This window comes from Balaenoptera borealis, assembly GCF_965194805.1.
Source record: "Balaenoptera borealis genome assembly, chromosome: 5".
Taxonomy (NCBI): domain Eukaryota; kingdom Metazoa; phylum Chordata; class Mammalia; order Artiodactyla; family Balaenopteridae; genus Balaenoptera; species Balaenoptera borealis.
In genome coordinates this window covers 693,461-714,889 of record NC_138862.1, presented here as the reverse complement: position 1 = coordinate 714,889, position 21,429 = coordinate 693,461, and the positions used below count along the sequence as shown (strand labels likewise).

Below are 21,429 nucleotides of genomic sequence, written 5' to 3'. Positions count from 1 at the left end.
TCTTTCTCTAATTGGGATGGAAAAGAACGTGACCACTGATCCACGGCCTTACTAACCTGCGACAAGGATGTCACAAGGTTGTCACACCTGGCACAGCAGGTGCAGCTGGGTTGCTCCCTGGCTAAGCCTCAGGGGTCTACACTCTCCAGGACCAGCCAGTCTCCGCAGCCCTTGTCACCACAGAGACCGACAGCCCACCCCGCCTGCCTCCTCCTGGTCGTGACCTCCAGGACAACACGTAGTTTGTGGTTTATCTACTGGGCCACGAGGGGGCAGCGTCCAAGCTTCCCCTTGGGCTTCCCTGCTGGGCTGTCTGTGACCACACTGGCAGGGAGCCCCATGTGCAGTTACTCCAGTGGCCCGCTGCACACTTGGGGACAAGGAAAATGACCACTGAGTGGTCTGACCAGCACTTTGGCCAGGATTCTTTTATTACCCGGCCTGGTAAACCCCTCCTCTGACAGGGAGGCCATGGTGACATTGTGGGTCTCCAGGTGTCAGTATCCACTCAGATTCTGTGTCCAATTGTCCTCAAAACGTCTTGACAGTTCCCTACCAGAGCGTTGGGGCCACCCAAGTAAATGCTGTAGGTCTCTGGGAGAATCAGGGAGCCTCACAGTAAAAACTGACCAAGGCGTGGCCCGGCCCTTCCTCCTGGCCGCCCGGCCGCCTCTGCAGTTAGTGGTTCCGATGGGAAATTCGTGAAGTCTGGGAACGGAGTCGGGATCCCGCCTTTTCACTGGAGGCCCTGCCCTCAGCCTCTTCGTTCCTTCCTCTGCCATCTACCAGGGCAGCTTCAGCACTTCTATTCTGCTCACTGTGGGCCAGAACTTTCTCCAGGCCTCTGTGAGTCATCCCAGAATTGAGTGTGCCCTGTGACCTGAAGACTTGCCAGGAGATTAAATCCTAAGTTCCGAGTAAGTGTCTCCAAGCTGAGAACTCCTGCTTTCACAGTCTTCTGTTCTGGCCTCTGGGTCAAGGACCCTCAAACCCAACCCCAGGACTGCTGCCCGGCGCTGGCAGGTGGGCCGGCTCTCCCGCAGCTCCTCTGACGTACGACCTCTGTCCTTCTGACCCGGCCCACAGGTCCCCATCAGGTTACACTGGACTCTCTCCCGGTCATTGGCCTGGCAGCCAGGAGATGGGCCGGGGTGGCCTCCACGGGGGGCATCTGTTGCCTTGCGACAGGGAGGCGCCTGCAGCGACTCCCAGCACAGTGAAGTGCCGGCTCTACCAGGGAAGAGCGGGGGCCCCGCCAGCTCTGAGGGCTCAGGGGTCTGCAGAGCCCCTTCCTCAGGGCTTCCACCCGGATGTCCCCACCAGGTTCAGGGTCTCAGGTTTACTCGGCCGGGGCCTGACCGTCACCGACCAGCGACGGCCGAGCAGTCACGGCGCCTGGAGCCGGGTGCTCCTATCGTTCTCAGCCGCTGCTCAGCCCTCAGTTCTTCCCCCGAAGGAGACGGGATCTCTTTTTAGGACAAAGAGACCCCTGGCTCTCACCCTGAGCCCTTAACCGTTGGCTGACTGCCTCGGTCTCCCGTTACCCCCGCAGGGCCGTCGGTGCAACTCAGCACTAGCCAGGTAGCCCTCCGACCCCTTCAGACTCCTGCGTCGTCACACCTGCAAGGTGCTCCTTGTAACAGGACATTTTCCCAGGTCACGCCTGGTGGAATCTGGCAATTGGGCCTCCACCTTGTGCCAAGGACTCCCTGCCCCCCACACACCAACCGGGACGGGGTCACCAGTGGTGGGAGAGGCAGCACCAATGCCCCCTGCACTCCTGTGTCCGCTGGGGCCCTCCGAGAAGGAGGCACCAAGGCAGGCGGGATGTGACTAGAGATTTCCTGGGGCAATGGCTGCGAAGGATCCAGGGGAGGAGGCTGAGGATGATGGCGGAGCCCTCAGACCAGAGGTGAGACCCCTGGGAGGACACGGGGAGGGCGCTGGGGAAGGCGAGTGGCCGCCCACAGAGCAGCTCCTAGACTGTCCTGGCCATGTTGACAGGGACACCTGGAGCCAGCTTAGCCCCTTAAAGGATTTGGGTCTTGTAGGAATGGGCCTGTGTTCATAGCCCTGGGAGCAGCCCCCATGGGAAGTGTGGCCCCAGAGGGCACAGGTGGACCCAGCGGGGCGGCACCATGCAGGGCCCTAGGCAGCAGCACTCCAGGGCAGGGAGCCTGGGCTCGTGTTCCTGGCCGCCACGCAGCTGCCACACTCAACACACTTGCACACAGACACACAGCACACACACTGCACATCCACCCACACACTCACACACAGATACACACACTCACACAGCCACACCCCCACCTCAGTGCCCCCTGGCTCCGGCGCCCATCCACACGGGAAAGGCCCCTGGGGAGGAGACAGTGACTGGTGCTGCCAAGGGACGGGTGGGCAGTGGGCGGTGTAGTGGGCACTGATGGGGGTCCAGCCGGAGGGGCTCCGGGAGGGGCAGCAGGTGGAAGGCAGCGTGCCGGAGCCAAGGCGTAACTTGCAAGCCCTTCAGATGGCAGAGCAGGGGCGGCCTGTCTCGAGGCTGCAGGGACTGCGTGTCCCTCCCCTTCTGCTTCAAGTCACTACTGCTGGGCTCACTGAGGACACAAAGACCCCTGGCCTCGGCCACCGTACTATCCCAACAGGAGATGGGACCCAGCTGCACCAGAATCAGGGCACAGACAGAAAGAGGTGGTCAGGAAGACCAGCGGGGCTGCACGCAGTGGGGCTGCACGCCGTGGGGAAGTCCTCCTGGGCACACACAGGTGACCAAGAAGCTCTGGGGTCTCTCTCCTCCTGGGTGGAGGGGCTAAGCCAGAGATTTGCAAAGCTGCTCACCTAAGGCTGGAGCCACATCTCCCGCTGCCTGGGCCCCCTTCAAGGATGGCGGTGGCAGGCCTATCCCAGAGCCCAGGGACCTCGGCCCCAGTCCCGCCTGCACCCTCCCTCGAGGAAGAGCAGTGGTCTGGGGGGCTGCCGCTCCAGGGCCGGTGGGGGAGTGGCGATCCCCCCCCACAGCCCTGACAGGGACCCTGCTCACCCTCTCCCAGCCTCGGCTCAGGTAGGGCCATCACAGTGGCCCCAGGGCCCAGCCCCAGGAGCACCTGTGGGGTTCTTGCAAGGAAACCCGGGCCCAGCCAGCACCGCTAGGCCCTCGCTCCCCACCCAGAGCGCCTGAGGCTCCCACTGTCCTGGCTGCCCTTGCCCCTGCCCGGCCGGCCTCTCACCCCTGAGGGGCGGGGACCCCACAGCGGGACACCCGTTGTGATCAGTGGGTCACAGAGCTGCGTGTCCCTGCATGAGGAAGAAGACCCCAGCCCGCTGGTCCTGAGCAAGGGGGACATGGGGAGGGGACGCCGGGCGGGAGGACCCTGCGGCCTCCCAGGGCTGCTCCTCCAAGGGGCGAGTGAGTGGGGAGTCCGAGGCGCCCCAGGCCCGGGAGTAGACGCCGCAGGTCGCGGGGAAATGGGCGGGGTCGGGCAGCAGGCAGGGAGGTTGGCAGGCGTCCAGTCGGAGCAGCAGTCCGAGCGAGGGGAGGGGTCCTGTCTTCCAGGGGCCGCTCTCCCGCCCCGTCCCCCGACTCCCCGCACCCCTGCCCCCTCCGGTCCCCTCCCGGCCGCTCGGGTCCCCTGTCGGCCCCGCCCCGCCGCCATGCGCGGGGCCGCAGCGCCGCCCGGTGGCCTCTGTGGGCGCGGGGTGGGGCGGGGCGGGGCGGGGCGGGGCGGGGTCTAGCAGCGGCCCCTCCCCCTGCCCACTCGGCGCCGTCTCGCACCGACGGGACCCGGAGCCTCTGCGCTTGGGAAGAGTCCGGCGAGGGGCCCCGACGCGCGGTCAGGTAAGGCCCTGGGCAGCGCGGTCCGCCTCGGCGCCGGGACTCGGGGACTTGGCGTTCGCCGGGGGACGCGCCCGCCGCGGTGCCCGCACTTGCACCGCCGGCCTCGCTCGGAGCCCCCGGGTCCGCGCCTGGGGCGCCTCGCGCAGGGGCCCGCCCGTCTGTCCCCACCTCTCCTGGGGCCGAGCTGGGCTCCCGGTTCCCGGCGCGGTGCTGAGGCCACGGCGCCTGCCGTCCCTGCCCGGGTCCCCCATCTGCAGCCAGACCCTTGGCCGCTCCTGGGAGGCTTGGTTCTGTCTCGGGCCGGAGACATCTCCGGAGGTTGAGGAGCCCAGCTCACTCCCACGGGAGGACCCCCCCGGAACTGAGCACAGGGCCTCCAGGGGTGCTGGTCCCCCTCCTCGGCTCGGCTGAGAGGGAGCGGATGTCCCTCCTCCCCCTGGAAGGACTGGCCCCTGGAATGAGCTCTGAGGGGCCAGCTTCCCGGCACTCGGGCTGCAGGCGAGGAGGGGGTCTCTGCTACCCGGAAGCAGGGGTGAGCAGGGAGGGGGAGAGCACAGGTCACACCCCACCCCACCCAGGAGTCAGCAGGAGCCCAGCCTGCCCCCATTCCTCTGAGGCTGGAGGGGCGCACCGGCATCCGCCCGACAAAGTCTGCTAAGGGAGACTAAGGGGGCGCTGACTGGGACACAGGGAGGGAGGTGGGAGCCCAGGCGGACTGTGCCAGGGCGGCTCCCCTGCTGGTCGGGCCCCACACCCACCCAGGGCTCCTCACGGGCCCAGCGCCCACTGTGGGGGTGGGGAGGTCAGCCGCTGAGAGTATCAGCTGATGCTGGTAACAACCAAAAACGGCAGGGCGCAGGGCGGCGCCCTGGGGTGCCTGCCGTCCTGCCCGGGGCCCCGAAGAATGGTCCCCTGAACCCAGGGAGAAAGCTGATGGCCCCCACACCCCCAGGCCACCCAGCTGTCCCCAAGGGAAGGATCTGCACTTGTAGAGGGACACCCAAAAAGAAGGAGGCTTGAGGTACACAGATTTCCCTGGGTTTTGTTTCCCGTAAAGGAGTTCTGGCTTGGAGGCCATCTTACGTTGGGGTCTATTTCCTGTCTGCCTCACCGGGGCCAGGAGGCTGGATGGGCACTGGGGGCTCCCAGGAGGGAGGGAAGTGGTCTGCCTTCCTTCCGTCACTCTTGAGGCAGCAGAGCTGGACGGGGGAGAGAGCCTGGGCCCCCGGGGCATAGGTGACTGGAGGGGCTGGATGCAAGGGGCGCAGATGTGTCCCCTTGGCAGGACGTGGCTCTCAGTGGGCCACTGGGCCACTCTGGCCACTGGGAAGCTGCCACCCTGGGCTGATGAAAGTGACCTGGGAGGCCTGTGAAGACTGCGGCAGGTTGGGGGCAGTTGTTGGGCATGTCCACAGTGGAAACTACAGGGAAGGCAACATCCAGGTGAAAGCCAGGCTCCAGCCGCTGGGTCACCTGGTCGGGTGGAGCGCGGCCCTGCACCGGGCAGGGCACATCCACGCCCAGCAGACTCTGCATCGCCAGCCAGCACAGGCAGCTCTGTTGTGCAGCAGACCCGCCTGAGGTCCCTCAGGTGTGAGATGAGCTCCCTGAGATGGGCCGGTGCCTGGGAGAGGAGCAGGACCCAGGGGTCTTCCCGGGGCCTCAACAGGAGGTGTGGGCCAAGGCCAGCCTCCTCTCTGGCGCTGCTTTTTCATCTGTAGAACAAGGTCTCCAGGTTCACAGGGTATAGGGAGACCGTGTTTGTGGCCACAAGTGCTTTACAATGCTGGGAAACCTAGCTCTTGTGATTATTTTAAGAAAAACTCAAATAGTTTGATTCTTTTCCTTTAAACACGGCCCCGTGTTCCAGTGGGTCTCTCCTTCCTGTGGCTCCTTTCAAACATTTGTGCAAAGCCGGGGGACCGTGGTGTGGGGCACACCTGCAAAGAAGCAGGGCTCGTGGGGTGCTGCTCCCTGAACAGGACCTGGGGGGCCAGCCCCCGCCCTGAAGCATGTGCTGGGATTGGGCCAAATCGGAAAGCGACACCCTGCAAAGACCGGGTGCAGATCCGCCCCAGAGATCTGAACAGGCCGGCAGCCCCACGCCCCGCCAGCGGGTAGCCTTCGGGGGCCCAGTGTAGACCCTGTGACGGGCAGACGGAGGGTGGGCAGCCCAGCTGTGGGGGGCTGCTCCTTGGAGAGCAGAGTCTGGGTCACAAGTTCTGAAAAGTGTCAAGGCTTCCAGACCTGTTGTCAGAGCCACCAGAGGAGTGGAGACGGGCCCTGGTGCTCTGGCTGTGGACAGTGTCTGGTTTTCTGTCCTATTTGCCAGTTTCATAGATGAGGGATGGTGCCTTGTTGGTTTGTCTCCATGTCCTTGGTTTTTGTGCAGCTCGATCACTGACCATTTGTACTGCTGTTACTTTCCTGGTTATGATTTCCCCATCTTCCTAATGGGTGCTCATTTTTTACTACTTTGTAAGAGATTTTTTTTCCCCTAATTTTTTAAAATTGTGGTTAAATACACATAACATAAAATCTACCATCTGAACCATTTAAAATGTATAGTTCAGTGCTATTAAGTACCTTCATATTGTGATACCATCACCACCATCCATTTCCAGAACACTTTTCATCTTGTAAAACTGAAACTCTGTCCCATTAAACACTAACTCCCCAATCCCCCCTCCCCCAGCCCCTGGCAACCACCATTCTACTTTCTGTCGCTATGATTTCTGAGATATTCTAAGTACCTCATATAAGTGAATCATACAGTATTCGTCTTTCTGTGTGTGGCTTATTTCACTCAGTATAATGTCCTCAAGTTTCATCCATGTCATAGCATGTGTCAGAATTTCCTTCCTTTTCAAGGCTGAATAATATTCCATTGTATGGGTGGACCACATTATGCTTATCCATTCATCCATCGATGGACACCTGGGTTGCTTCCACATTTTAGTTATTCTGAGTAATACTGCTATGAACATTGATGTACAAATATCTCTTTGAGACCCAACTTTCAATTCCTTTGAGTATGTATAGCCCCAGAAGTAGAACTGGTAGATCATATGGTAATTCTATTTTTGTTCTTTGAGGAGCCACCATACTATTTTCCATACAGCTCTACATTTGTACATTCCCACCAACAATTCCAATTTCCCCTTATCTCTCCAACATTTCTTGTTTTTTGATACTGTCCATCCTAATGAGTGTAAGGTGATATCTCATCGTAATTTTGATTTGCATTTCCCTAATGATTAGTGATGTTGAACATTTTTTCATGTGCTTATTGGCCATTGGTATAACTTCTTTAGGGAAATGTCTATTCAAGCCCTTTGCCCATTTCTGAATTGGGTTGCTGGGGTTTTGGTTGTTGAGTTTCAGTTCTCTATATATTCTGGATATTAATCCCTTATCAGATATATGATTTGCAAGTATTTTCTCCAATTATGTAGGCTGCCTTTTGACTCTCTGGATAGTGTCTCTTTTGTATTGTTCTGCATTTATTATTAAAACCAACAGTCAAGGGTAAATGACAGACTGACTGCCCGTCTTTGTTCACTTTGGACATTAAAGACTGGAATAGGAACACAGTGTCACTTTTCCACGGCAGAGGTTACCCCTGGCCTCTGACCCCCAGCAGCAGGTAGAGTCAGACTTCACGGCAGTGACAGTCACCATCATGGGAGACACCCTCCCTTTTCTTTGGGATCTTCTGTAGTGGAGAGGAGCACCCAGAGTTGGGCTGAAGACATCTGAAGACAGGGAGAAGAGCCGAAATAATCAGACCTCAGAGGGTACTTACGTGCTAAGAGGTATGTATGGACATTTTTTTTTTAATAAATTTATTTATTTATTTATTTATTTTTGGCTGTGCTGGGTCTTCGTTGCTGCGCACGAGCTTTCTTTAGTTGTGGTGAGCAGGGGCTACTCTTCGTTATGGTGCGCGGGCTTCTCATTGTTGTGGCTTCTCTTGTTGTGGAGCACGGGCTCTAGGTGCATGGGCTTCAGTAGTTGTGGCACATGGGCTCAGTAGTTGTGGCTTGCGGGCTCTAGAACTCAGGCTCAGTAGTTGTGGTGCACGGGCTTAGTTGCTCCGCGGCATGTGGGATCTTCCTGGACCAGGGCTCGAACCCATGTCCCCTGCATTGGCAGGCGGATTCTTAACCACTGTGCCACCGGGGAAGCCCTGTATGGACATTTATAGTGCCAAAACAGGCGTGCTGTGGGGACCATCAAGTTAAAACTTTTAAACTTTATTCCTATCAGAGACAAGTCAGACTAAAGAGGCTACTGCTTTAGGGCCAACTAGAGAAAACTGGTGTCACCCTGATGAAAAACAGTAGCGATCACAGTGATTCCAGGACTTCAAAGCTCCACAAACATGATGTGTTTTCTTTTGCTTGTTTAGGCTTTCTTCTCTTTCTTTTCTCTTTATTCTTCATTCTCTCTTTCTCCGGTCTCCATTAGGTTCTACCCCCACTCACTGCAGGTATCTAAAAGCTCACTTCTTTCTCCTCTTCATCTCTCTTGCTACTTTGAGGAGCGGCTATTACAACACGTCATAGTAGAGCAACATTCAAAATGCTCCTCTATCATAGTTCTGAGTCTGGAAACTGGTGGTTTGGTGAATTGGGTCAGCTCATTTTGAAAAAGGCAAGCAAGTTGTAAAAAGGGGGTTGGGAGCCTTGAGGTCAGACGCTATGAACTCCCCAAGTCCACCAGCCAACCTAACAGACTGGCCAGGCGTGGAACACGTGTGTGCCTGTGTGATGCCACGTCGTCCTTTGTCTTCTCATGGGACCTGACAACGTCATCACAGAGAAACTAACACCGTGGAAGGGTTTCTTTCAAACGTATGATGACCTTGCGTTGTTTCTATTCCTGAGTGGTGTCTGCGTCAGTGTTAGGACTGACAGACTGACTGAATTCTTACTGCTGTCACCTAACTTTTTAAGCCTATTTAAAGGTTTACTGTTTCTCTGAGTCCACATTTGCTGTTGATAACAGCAGCAGAAGCAAGAGTCCCGCTCTGGATTTAAAAGCACCAGTTGCCATCTTTCACAAGTGTAACACTCGCAGAACTCATTATTGCCCCCCAGAAAACCCACCTCCATAGTAGCAAGAATTTCTTCTCCAGGTTCAGTATCTCTTAGAGCCTTCGCACTTGCTGTGTCTTGGCCAACTGGCAGAAACTCACACTTAGGTCTGCAGTCATGGTTTGTAAATGCAGCAGGACCAAGGCAAGCTGAGCACAGTTTTTCCTTCTGGAATACACAACACTGAAGTCGTTTTCTCTGGGTCCAAGTAGGATGTTCTCCTCAATTTCTGAAAGCTCAGCAACACAACCCACCAGTAATTCTATTTTGTCATTTCATTTCCACTCTTTGGTTGCAATTATTTTGGCTCTATTTTGTTCTAATGAGTATCTATTACAAGGCATTATTTCAAATCCACTGTCAGTTGCAAACATTCGCAAGTAAATAAATACGTGTTCCTTGAATAAATTCTCCTGCATCATTTTTTTTAATAAATTTATTTTATTTGTTTATTTATGGCTGCGCTGGGTCTTCGTTTCTGCGCGCGGGCTTTCTCTAGTTGCGGCGAGCGGGGGCTACTCTTTGTTGCAGTGTGCGGGCTTCTCATTGCGGTGGCTTCTCTTGCTGTGGAGCACGGGCTCTAGGCGCGCGGGCTTCAGTAGTTGTGGCACGTGGGTTTCAGTAGTTGTGGCGCGTGGGCTCAGTAGTTGTGGCTCATGGGCTCTAGAGCGCAGGCTTAGTAGTTGTGGTGCATGGGCTTAGTTGCTCCTCCTGCATCATTTCTGTTGCAAAGTCAGACATTTGACGGCTTTCTCCAAGTGCTCATCTTTCTTAAAATGTTCAATCACTTCCTTTAGTTCTTCTTGCCTTCCTGTAACAGACCGAAAGCTAGTATTCATTTTGTGTGTTTGAAAACCAAAATAGGGATCAAGAACCAAACTGGTTGCTAGGTCATCATTTTCAGAGTTCCTTGGTGGACATTCCAGAAGATGGTACATATCGACTCTGCCCTTCGCATCCTGAGTTACAATAACCTCGCCTCTTGTGCTACTCTGCGGTCCCAAAGGCAGCGGCTGGTCTGGGGACTCCGTGTCCTGGGTCCCAAAGCCTCGTGTTCTGAGGCTTCGCTGCTGCCTCTGGTGTCAGGCTGCCCTCCTCTCACAGCCCCAGAGCCTCACTGCCCTCCCCAAAAATGCATCTCCACCCCCAGTGAACCGCTCAGACCCTGCCCACGACTGGTGGAAGGACACGAAAAGGAGTGCCCTGGACCAGGCTGAATAGTGTCTTTTGATGCACAAATTTTTAAAATTTTCATGGAATCCACTATGCCTCTTTTTTTCTTTAGTTGCTTGTGCTTTTGTTGTCATATTCAAGAAAGCATTGCCAAATCCAGTATTGTGAAGAGTTTTTCCTTCTGTTTTCTTCTAGAAGTTTTATAAATTTAGGTCTTACACTTAAATCATGGATCTGCTTTGAGTTAATTTTTGTGTATGGTGTTAGGTAAGGTCCAACTTCGTTCTTTAGAATGTGGATATCCAGTTTTCTGGCACCATTTGTTGAAAAAGACTGTCTTTTCCCCCACTGAATGGTCATGACACCCTTGTTGAAAATCGTTTGATTACATATGTGAGGGTTATTTTTGGACTCTATTCTATTCCATTTGTCTATATGTCCCTTTATCCCAGTACCATACTGTTTTGATTAGTGTAGCTTTGTAGTAAATTTTGAAATCAGGAAGTTTGTTCCTCAGTTTGTTCTTCACTTTTAGAATTGTTTATGCTATTCAGGGTCTCTTGATATTCTTTGCGAATTTTAGAGTGGTCTCTTCCATTTCTGCAAAAGTCATTATTGAGATTTCAATGGAGATTGCATTAAATCTGTGAATCACTTGGGGTAGTATTGACATCTTAATATTAAGTCTTCCAATCTATAAACACAGAATATCTTTCCATTTATTTATATCTTCTTTAATTTCTCTCAGAAATGTTTTATATTTTTCAGTGAGTCTTTCACTTCTTTGGTAAAAATAATTCCTAAGTATTTTATTCTTTTGATGCTAATGTAAATGGAATTGTTTTCTTATTTTCCTTTTTGTGTTATTCATTGTTAGTGTATAGAAATGCAACTGATTTTTGTGTGTTGACTTTGTTTCCTGCTACTTAGCTGAATTCATTTATTGTAACAGTTTCTTTTTGTGGACTCTTCAGGATTTCCTACCTATACAATCATATCATCTGTGAACAGAGATAATTTTACTTCTTCCTATACAGTTTGAATGCCTTTTATTTCTCTTTCTTGCCTAATTGCTCTGACTAGGACTTCCAATACTATGTTGAATAGAAATGGGGAAAGTGGGCATCTTTGCTTTGTTCCTGACCTTAGAGGAAAAGCTTATAGTCTCTCACAATTGAGTATGATGTTAGTTGTGGGATTATTATAAATGGCTTTTATTATACTGAGGTAGTTTCCATCTATTCCTAGTTTGTTGAATTCTTTAATCATGAAAGGATATTGAATTTTATCAAAAGATTTTTCTGCATCAATTGAGATGATCATGTGTGTTTTTCTTTCATTCTGTTAATGTGGTGTGTTACATTAATTGATTTTCATATGTTGAATCATCTTTGCATTCCAGGAATAAATCCCACTTGGTCATGATGTTTAATCCTTTTTCTATCCTGTTGAATTCTGTTTGCTAATATTTTGTTGATGATTTTTGTATCCATGTTGATAAGGGATATTGGTCTGTAGTTTTCTTTTCTTGTAGTGTCTTTGTCTGGCTTTGGTATCAGGGTAATGCTGACTTCATAGAATGAGTTTGGGGGTATTCCCTCCTCTTCAATTTTTTTGAAAAGTTTGACAAGTACTGATGTTAGTTCTACTTTAAATGCTTCCTAGTATTCATCTGTAAAGCCGTCATGTCCAGGCCTTTTCTTTGTCAGGAGATTTTCAATTACTGATTCAAACTCCTTACTAATTACAGGTCTATTCAGAATTTCTATTTCTTCATGGTTTTGTCTTTGTAGGTTTTGTGTTTCTAGGAATTTGTCCATTTCATCTAGGTTATCTAATTTGTTGACATACAACTGATTATAGTATTCTCTTATAATTCTTTTTATTTCTGTAGAATCAGTAGTAATTTCCCACTTTCATTGCTGATGTTAGTAATTTGAGTATTCTCTTTTTTTCTTAGTCCATCTAGCTAAAGATTTGTCAGCGTTGTTGATCTTTTTGAAGAACTGACTTTTGGTTTCATTGATTTTTCTCTATTGTTTTTCTACTATTTCATTTATCTCTGCTCTAGTGTTTATTATTTCATTCCTTCTGCTAGCTGTTAATTTGTTCTTTTTCTAGTTCCTTAAGTTGTAAAGGTAAAATTAGGTTGTTAATTTGAGATCCTTCTTGTTGTTTTATGTTAACATTTGTAGCTATAAATTTTCTTCTTCATACTGCTTTTACTGTGTTTCATATGTTTGGTATGTCTTGTTTTCATTTTTATCAGTCTCTGAGTATTTTCTAATTTCCCTTGTGATTCTTCTTTGACCTATTCTATTGGATTTTTAAGGGTGAGTTGTTTAATTCCCACAATTTTGTGAATTTTTCAGTTTTCCTTCTGTTATTGACTTCTAAAGTCATCCCATTGTGATTAGAGAAGATACTTTTTATGTTATTTTCTTTTTCAATTTATTGAGGCTTCCACTGTTGTTACACTTCTCCTCATCATTGCAAGCCTTGCCCTCTCTGGTTGAATTGACTTCCAGGAGATTTAAAGGGCTGGCACCTTTTTTCCTCCATTCATTTTTCTCTTTTTCTCCTTTTGAGAGCCAGACATTGATGATTATGACATTCAAAAGCAACTGCATATACAGGGGAAATTAAACAGGAACTGCACATGCCTGGGGGAAAGTGCAGGCTCAGGAAGGAAATGAAAAGACCTTACCTTTACTCCTCAGGCTGAACCTTGGCACGGAGACAGCCTACAATAATCAAAAACAAATGTCCAGTTTTTAACAAAAAATCAAAAGGCAAACAAAGGAACAGGAAAGTATGGCCCACTCAAAGGAAAAAATATAAACTCACCAAAACTGTCCCTGAAAAAGACCTGATGGTGGATCTACTAGACAAAGACTTTAACACAACCATCTTAAAGATGCTCAAGGAACTAAAGGAAGATGTGGAGAAAGTCAAGAAAATAATGTATGAACAAAATAGAAATATCAATAAATAGAAAACCTAGGTAGAATCCAAAACGATATAATAGAGCTGAAGAGTACAATGACTTTTAGTTATTTATTAGAGGGATGCAAAGGCCAATTTGAGAAGACAGAAGAAAGCATTAGTGATGTTGAAGATAAGACAATGGAAATTATGAGTCTGAGGAGCAGAAAGAAAAAAGATTAAAGAAAAATGAACAGAACCTAAAGGACATGCATACTTGTTTTGGGAGTCCCAGAAGGAGATGAGAGAGAAAGGGGCAGAGGAAATATGTGAAGAAACTTCCCAAGTTTGATGAATGACATGAATATAAACATCCAAGACAAGTAGGATGAACTTAAAGAGACTCCCAGTGATACACATTATAACCAAACTGTCAAAAGACAAAAAGAAAGAGAGAATTTTGAAATCAGCAAGAGAGAAGTGACTCATCATATCCAAGGGATTCTCAATAGGATTACCAGATTTCTCATCAGAAACTTTGGAGACAAGAGGCAGTTGGTTGATATATTCAAAATGCTAAAAGGAAAAAAAAAAACTATTGCCTGAAAATTCTATATCCAGCCTAATTGTCCCCCAGAAGTGAGGGCAACCTTAAAACATTCCCGGATAAACAAAAGCTGAAAGAGTCCATTACTGCTAGACCTGCCCTGTAAGAAATGCTCAAGAGGGTCCTGAAGGTGAAATGAAAGGACACTAGACAATAACTTGAAGTCATATGAAGATATGAAGCTCTCAGTAAAGGTAAATACATGAGCAATTGTAAAGCTATTATTATTATAACAATAATTAATGTAACAATGGCATGTAACTCGCTTTTTTTCTACATGATTTGAAAGACTAATACATTTTTTTAAATTATTAATCTAATATATACCCAAGAGTGGAATTGCTGGGTCATATGGTAGTTGTACTTTTAGTTTTTTGAGAAACCTCCATATTGTTTTCCACAGTGGATGTACCAACTTACATTCCCATCAACAGTGCATGAGGGTTCCCTTTTCTTCACATCCTCACCAACATTTGTTATTTGTGTTCTTTTTGATGATAGCCATTCTGACAGGTGTGAGGTGATATCTCACTGTGGTTTTGATTTGCAATTCCCTGATGATTAGCAATGTTGAGCATCTTTTCCTGTGCCTGTTGGCCATTTCCCCTTTGGAAAAATGTCTATTCAGTTCTTCTGCCCATTTCTTTTTATAATTGCTTCACAATACCGTGTTAGTTTCTGTTGCACAACAAAGTGAATCAGCCATATGCACACACATGTCCCCATATCCCCTCCCTCTTGAGCCTCCCTCCCATCCTCCCTATCCCACCCCTCTGGGTCATCACGAAGCACCGAGCCAATCTCCCTGTGCTATGCGGCTGCTTCCCACCAGCCAATGATTTTACATTCGGTAATGCGTATATGCTGATGCTACTCTCACTTCACCCCAGCTTCACCTTCCCACCCCATGTCCTCAAGTCCATTCTCTATACCTACCTCTTTATTCCTGCCCTGCAACTATGTTCATCAGTACCTTTTTTTTTTTTTTTTAGATTCCATGTATCTGCGTTAGCAAACAGTATTTGTTTTTCTCTTTCTGACTTACTTCACTCTGTATGACAGACTCTAGGTCCATCCACCTCACTACAAATAACTCAATTTCGTTTCTTTTTATGGCTGAGTAATATTCCATTGTATATATGTGCCACATCTTCTTTATCCATTCATCTGTTGATGGACATTTAGGTTGGTTCCACGTCCTGGCTATTGTAAATAGTGCTGCAATGAACATTGCGGTGCATGTCTCTTTTTGAATTATGGTTTTCTCAGGATATATGCCCAGTAGTGGGATTGCTGGGTCATATGGTAGTTCTATTTCGACTTTTTAAAGGAACCTCCATACTGTTTTCCATAGTGGTTGTATCAATTTACGTTCCCACCAACAGTGTAGGAGGGTTCCCTTTTCACCACACCCTTTCCAGCATTTATTGTTTCTAGCTTTTTTGATAATGCCCATTCTGACTGGTGTGAGGTGATACCTTATTGTAGTTTTGATTTGCATTTCTCTAATAATTAGTGATGTTGAGCATCATTTCATGCGCCTCTTGGCCATCTGTATGTCTTCCTTGGTGAAATCTGCCCACTTTTTAATTGGGTTGTTTGTGTTTTTGATGTTGAGTTGTATAAGCTGTTTATATATGTTGGATATTAACACCTTATTGGTCATATCATTTGCAAATATTTCTTCCCATTCAGTAGGTTGTCTTTTCGTTTTGTTGATGGTTTCCTTCACTGTGCAAAAGCTTTGAAGTTTAATTAGGTTCCAGTTGTTTAATTTTGGTTTTATTTCCTTTGTTTTAGGAGAGAGAGCCAAAAATATATTGTTGTGATTTATGTCAAAGAGTGTTCTGCCCATGTTTTCCTCTAGGAGTTTTATGGAATCTGGTCTTACATTTAGGTCTTTAATCCATCTTGAGTTTATTTTTGTATATAGTGCTAGAGAATGTTCTAGTTTCACTCTTTTACATTTAGCTGTCCAGTTTTCCCAGCACCACTTATTGAAGAGGCTGTCTTTTCTCTATTGTATATTCTTGCCTCCTTTGTCATAGATTAATTGACCATACGTGCATGGGTTTATGCACTGGGCTGTCTGTTCTTTTCCATTGATCTATGTGTCTGTTTTTGTGCCAGTACCATACTGTTTTGATTACTGTAGCTTTGTAGTATAGTGTGAAGTCAGGGTGCGTGATTCCTCCAGCTCTGTTCTTCTTAAAACTAGTATTATTGTAACTCCACATTTTGTTTTCTACATAATTTAAGGGACCAATGCATTAAAAATAATATTTGCTTGTGTTTTGGGACACAAAATGTGTAAAGATGTAATTTTGTGACGTCAGTAACTGAAAGGGATAGGGAGGGAGCTTTTAAAGAAGCAGATTTTTTTGTATGTTGTTGAAGTTAAACTGGCATAAATTCAAATTATATTGTTATAACTTTAGAATGTTAAATGTAATCCCGTGGTAACCATAAAGAAAGTACCAAAAGAATATGCACAAAAAGAAATGAGGAAGGGATATACATGTTTTGCAACAAAAATCAGCTGCACACAAAAGAAAACAGTAATGCAGGAAATGAGGAACAAAAAAGCTGTAACTACCTAGGAAACAAATAGGAAAACTACAGAAGTAAGTCTGTCCTTATCAGTAGTTACTTTAACTGTAAATTGATTAAACTGTCCAAGCAAAAGACAGAGACTGGCAGAATGGATGTTAAAAAAAATGAGATCCAATTATATGCTGTCTACAAAAGATTCATTTTAGAACCAAAGACACAAACAGGTTGGAAGTGAATGGATGGAAAATGTTATTCCATGCAAATAGGAACCAAAGGAGAGCAGGGGTAGCTATACTAACACCAGATTAAAATGGACTTTAAATCAAAAAGAGTTACAAGAGGCAAAGAAGGACATTATATATTAATAAAAAGTTTAAAACAACAAAAATATATTACACTTGTAAACATTTACACAATAATGGGCCATCAAAATTTTTAAACCTTAAGAATATGAAATCTTGATCATGCATTGGGAATATGGTTGCCTGGCTCTTGGTATGTTTCCACTCTGCTCATGTTGTTTTGTTTTAATGAAGGTGATATGCGGGAGCCCAGTTATCATGAGTGTGGACTCAGAACCATGCTGCCTGGATTTGGATCTCAGCTGTTTTCTGAGCACCGAGGACAAGTTACCTGTCTCAGTCTCAGTTTCCTCATCTATGAAATGGGGATTATAATAGCACCAGTGTGCTATCCACGAGGGCTCTTGTGAGGGTTAAAAGAAAAGATGTAGCATAGTGTCTGGTGCAGAGTAATCATAAGACATTTCACTGTCATTTCATCTTTTCTATTTCCTTCAAAGACTTTTTGGTCCATGTTTTACACTCAGTTACTTACTTCTCCTGGACTTTATTTGGGTGTACTGTGTGAGGTGGGATTACTTTATTTCTAATCACATCGTGACCCCTTTTCCCAGCCTTCTCTCAGTGCTCTGAAAAGCAGCCGTCTCATTTCCTCAGTTCTCATATGGTGTTATGCCACTGCTGTATGGTCTGTTGACCATTCCAGCACCAAAACCACTAATGCTTTATTACTGTAATTGTATTCCATTATTGCACTTGATAACACAAGTTTCATCACCCTTCATTTTTTATTTTTCTCAGCTACTCTTATTTTTTCTTCCAGGTAAATCTTAGATTCATTTTGTCAACATGTAGTGGCAAAAAAAGCAAAAAGTTTTATTGGAAATTTTAATCAAAATTACATTCTATTATAGATTCAGTTAGAAATAACTGATATTCTTAAATATTGTGTCTCTCATCCAAAAACAAGGTTTGTCTGTCCACTGTGTTCCTTAGAAATTTTTGGACTTTTTTTCATAAGTCCTGCACATCTGTAGATTCTTATTAAGTTTATTCCTTGGATTTAAGTTGTTTTTCTTGCTAGTGTAAATAGTATTTTTTCCATTACATTTCCTAATTGGTTGTTGCTGATAGAAGAAAATCTGTAGATTTTTGTGTATTTTTTTTCTTACAATTGCCTCATTGAATACCCCTTTCTCTCTCCCCTAAACTTTGTTCGATTGATTTTATTGGATTTTCTAGGTAGACAGTCCCATCTTTAATAAGGACAGTTCCTATCTCTTCCTTTCCAAGACTGACATTTTGTTTCTGTTTACTGTCTTATTGCATTGGCTTCCAACACAACAGTGAATAATATAATGAGATCAACACTCTTTGTCTTTTTTATTTTTTATTTTTCGTACTCTAATGGTCATTCTTCAAGTGCAGGAGTTTTTAATCCAGAGTCAGTTCCATAGATGGACCCCCTGAATTAATGAGGACTATGATTTCTCCATATGAGTAATCTGTGCATATGTGTCAGGTGAAACTGTCCAGATTCTTAAAGGAGTCTGTGACCCACAAAGATAAGAACACCTATTTAGTTTTTGTGTAAAATTTGATACTGGCTGTTGATTTGAAATTTATATCCTTTATAATATTAATCCAACACCTAAGTTTCTTATGAAGTTTTACTTTTATAATGTTAATCCAACTCCTAAGTCTCTTATGAGGTTTTGCCTTGTTTGTTTGTTTGTTTGTTTAACCACAAATGCATGTTTTGGGGCCCTTTTAGAGCAGTTACACACATACCTCATTTTAATGCACTTCACTTTATTGCACCTTGCAGATGTTTTGGTTTTTACAGATTGAAGGTTTGTGGCAACCCTGCATCGAGCAAGTTTATCAGCGCCATTTTTCCAACCACGTTTGCTCACTTTATGTCTGTCACATTTTGGGAATTCTTGCAATATTTCAGACTTTTTCATTATTATCTTGTTATGTTGATCTGTGATCAGCAGTCTTTGATGTTACTACTACAACTCACTGAAGCCTCATATAATGGCTAGCATTTTTTTTAGCAATAAGGTATTTTTAATTAAGTTATGTACATTGTTTTTTAAGACATAACACTATTGCACACAATAGACTACAGTATAGTGTAAACATAACTTTTACATGCACTGGAAAACCAAAAAAATTCCTGCAACTCCCTTTATTGCAATGTTTGCTCTATTATGGTGGTCTGGAACCAAATCCAGAATATCTCTGAGGTATGCCTATACATGATTTTCTTTTTTATATTAATGTGACTTACATTAATATGTTTCCTAATGTTGCATCATTGTATTTTTAACTAACTTCATCTTAGTACTGGTTTAGTAGTCCTTAATATGCTACTATATTTTATTTTCTAATATCAGTTAGGATTTTTGCAACTGTATTCAAAAGTGATATTTATCTATAGAGTTCCTTTTAGGGGTATCTTTTACCAAGTTTTGGTCTTAGGTTTTGCCAAGTTAACAAATGAATTGAAAAGCTTATCATTTTATGTTCTGAAATAAGTTAAATAAAGAAGTGTTTGTTCTTGAAAATGCAAAAGAACTCACCCAAAATCTGTTTGGGCCAGAGTCTTCGGGAACGTGTTTCCTTCCCGTGTTTCCATTCCTTCCAAGTCAGAGTGCAGCCGGTTCCTCACCTCCTCTCTAGAGGTGAGGCCACTTTCCCAGAAAACGGTCTTTTCGCATTTACTAGCTCACTCAAAGCTGCACTTGGTATACTCTTAAAAACAAACAACAAGAAAAACTCTCCTCATCTATCATTATTTTACTCCTTAAATTTGTATATTTCTATATTTGTGTTTACATCATTTTTATTCTTGCTTAGACTTGCTAAAATTTTTTCTATTTTATTGGCCTTTTTGAAGAACCAGCTCTTAGATGTATTTATTATTCTACTGTGGGTTTTTTTTCAACCAATTGGTTTTTTTTTTTTTTACCACTTTCTCTCTTTTGCTTTCCTGAGATTTATCTCTTTAAGTTTTTTTGTCCCTATTCTCTAACCACATGCCTAATTTGTTACACTAATTTCTTATTTTATAACATAAAGCATCTAAGGCTATGTATTTTCCCCCGATTATAGTTTTGGCCTTCTCATATTTGTTTTTATGTGTACATCGTCATTGTCACTAATTCCTATGTAGTTTTTGTGAGAGTTTTTCAATTTCAAGTGCTTTGTTTTGGGGTTTTTTTTCCTATGTCTTACTAGTGACAAATTTGGCATTGTAGCTCAAAGAATTTTATCTGTAAAATTTCCATTTTTTTAATAAATTAAAACTTTCTTTGTGGCTTACTCTAGGATTGAATTCTGTAAAATTTTTAAAAGAGTGTATGTTCCCTACTTGTAGGTTTTGAAAACATAGGTATATATGTAATATGTGCACGTGTTTTATGCACATTATCCAAATCCTTTATGTTTAGAAAATACATATTCCCGGCTTGTTACTATCAAAGTTTTATAAAACATGACATTCAGATCCTCTGTTTTTTTTAATATGATCTGTCAGTAACATAAAAAGATGAGTTAAAGTCTACTTGGTTGCAGTCTGTCAGTTTTTTCTTTGATTTTTCACAGATTGTGCTTTAAGTAATATTGTGTGTTACGAAATTAGGTACATAAAGATTTATAACTGGAGTGCCGCAGCTTTTATCTTTCCCTGGGCCCCATCCCTCATCCTCTGTCTTAAATTCTAGTGTCTCAACAACACTGCCCCTGTCTTTCTCTCCATTTGCATCCATCCCTCCCCACTCCATTTTCTTTGCACCATCTGTGGCTTTCTATTTAAAGTGTGACTCTTATAAACCTCATGGCGATGGGTTTCATTTTTTGACCCAATTTAGGAAAGTTTGTCTTTACAGGAGAATTTAAGCCATACACCTTGATTGTCACAACTGATCTATGTGAAATTTCTGGCTTTTAATTTTATGCTTCAGTTCTTTTCCCTTCATTTTCTATATTTTACTGTATGTCTCAAGTTTCTTTGCTTTTCATTTATTTTTATTCATTTCTCCATTGTCTGCAGAAATTCCTTGCAGAATATTTTTAGGAACGGTGTGTGGGTGGCATAGATCTGAGCCCTTTTACATCTGAGATGTTTATCCTTTTTTTATTTTTAATGGAAGTATAGTTGATTTACGATGTGTTAATTTCCGCTGTTTGGCAAAGTTACTCAGTTATACACATATACACATTCTTTTTTATATTCTCTTCCATCATGGTTTATCCCAGGATATTGAATATAGTTCCCTGTGCTATACAGTAGGACCTTGTTGTTTATCCATTCTATACATAATAGTTTGCATCTACTAACCCCAAACTTCCAATCTATCCCTCCCCCATCCCCCATCCCCCTTGGCAACCACTAGTCTGTTCTCTGTGTCTGCGAGTCTGTTTCTGTTTCGTAGATAAGTTCATTTGTGTCATATTTTAGATTCCGTATGTAAGTGATATCATATGGTATTTGTATTTCTCTGACTTACTTCACTTAGTGTGATAATCTCTAGTTGCATCCATGTTGCTTCAAATGGCATTATTTTGTGTTTTTTTATGGCTAATATTCCACTGTATAAATATACCACCTCTTCTTTATCCATTCATCTGTCAGTGGACATTTAGATTGTTTCCATGTCTTGGCTATTGTGAATAGTGCTGCTATGAACATAGGGGTGCATGTATCTTTCTGAATTAGAGTTTTGTCTGGATATATGCCCAGGAGTGGGATTGCTGGACCATATGGTAGCTCTATTTTTAGTTTTCTGTGATGTTTATCCTTATACATGAAAGATAAGTTGGCTGGGGAGACATCCTTGGGTCATTTTTTTTTCCTGTCAAAATCCTGAATTATTGTCTCATCTTTGTCTACAACGTTGTAGAGAAAAAGTTTTATGCCTCTGTTAGTGG

General features: G+C 45.2%; 1 protein-coding gene and 1 pseudogene across 5 annotated transcripts in view; one reads left to right on the top strand and one right to left on the bottom strand.

Annotated features, from left to right (window-relative positions):
* The first annotated feature begins 3,700 nt into the window (after positions 1 to 3,700).
* Positions 3,701 to 21,429, top strand: part of COL6A2 (collagen type VI alpha 2 chain) — a 37,147-nt gene continuing 19,418 nt past the window's right edge. For 2 of the 4 annotated variants that reach the window (XM_082392486.1, XM_082392488.1), the window contains exons 1-2: positions 3,723 to 3,832; positions 7,554 to 7,647. The gene's annotated coding sequence lies outside the window, so the exon portion shown is untranslated. Of the gene's footprint in view, positions 3,833 to 7,553; positions 7,648 to 21,429 lie in introns of all 4 variants that reach the window. The other 2 variants (XM_082392489.1, XM_082392487.1) reach the window with 2 other exon arrangements.
* LOC309628940 (histone-lysine N-methyltransferase KMT5B pseudogene) lies at positions 7,660 to 9,646 on the bottom strand (annotated as a pseudogene). Its single transcript has one exon. The product of its transcript is annotated as a histone-lysine N-methyltransferase KMT5B pseudogene (transcript).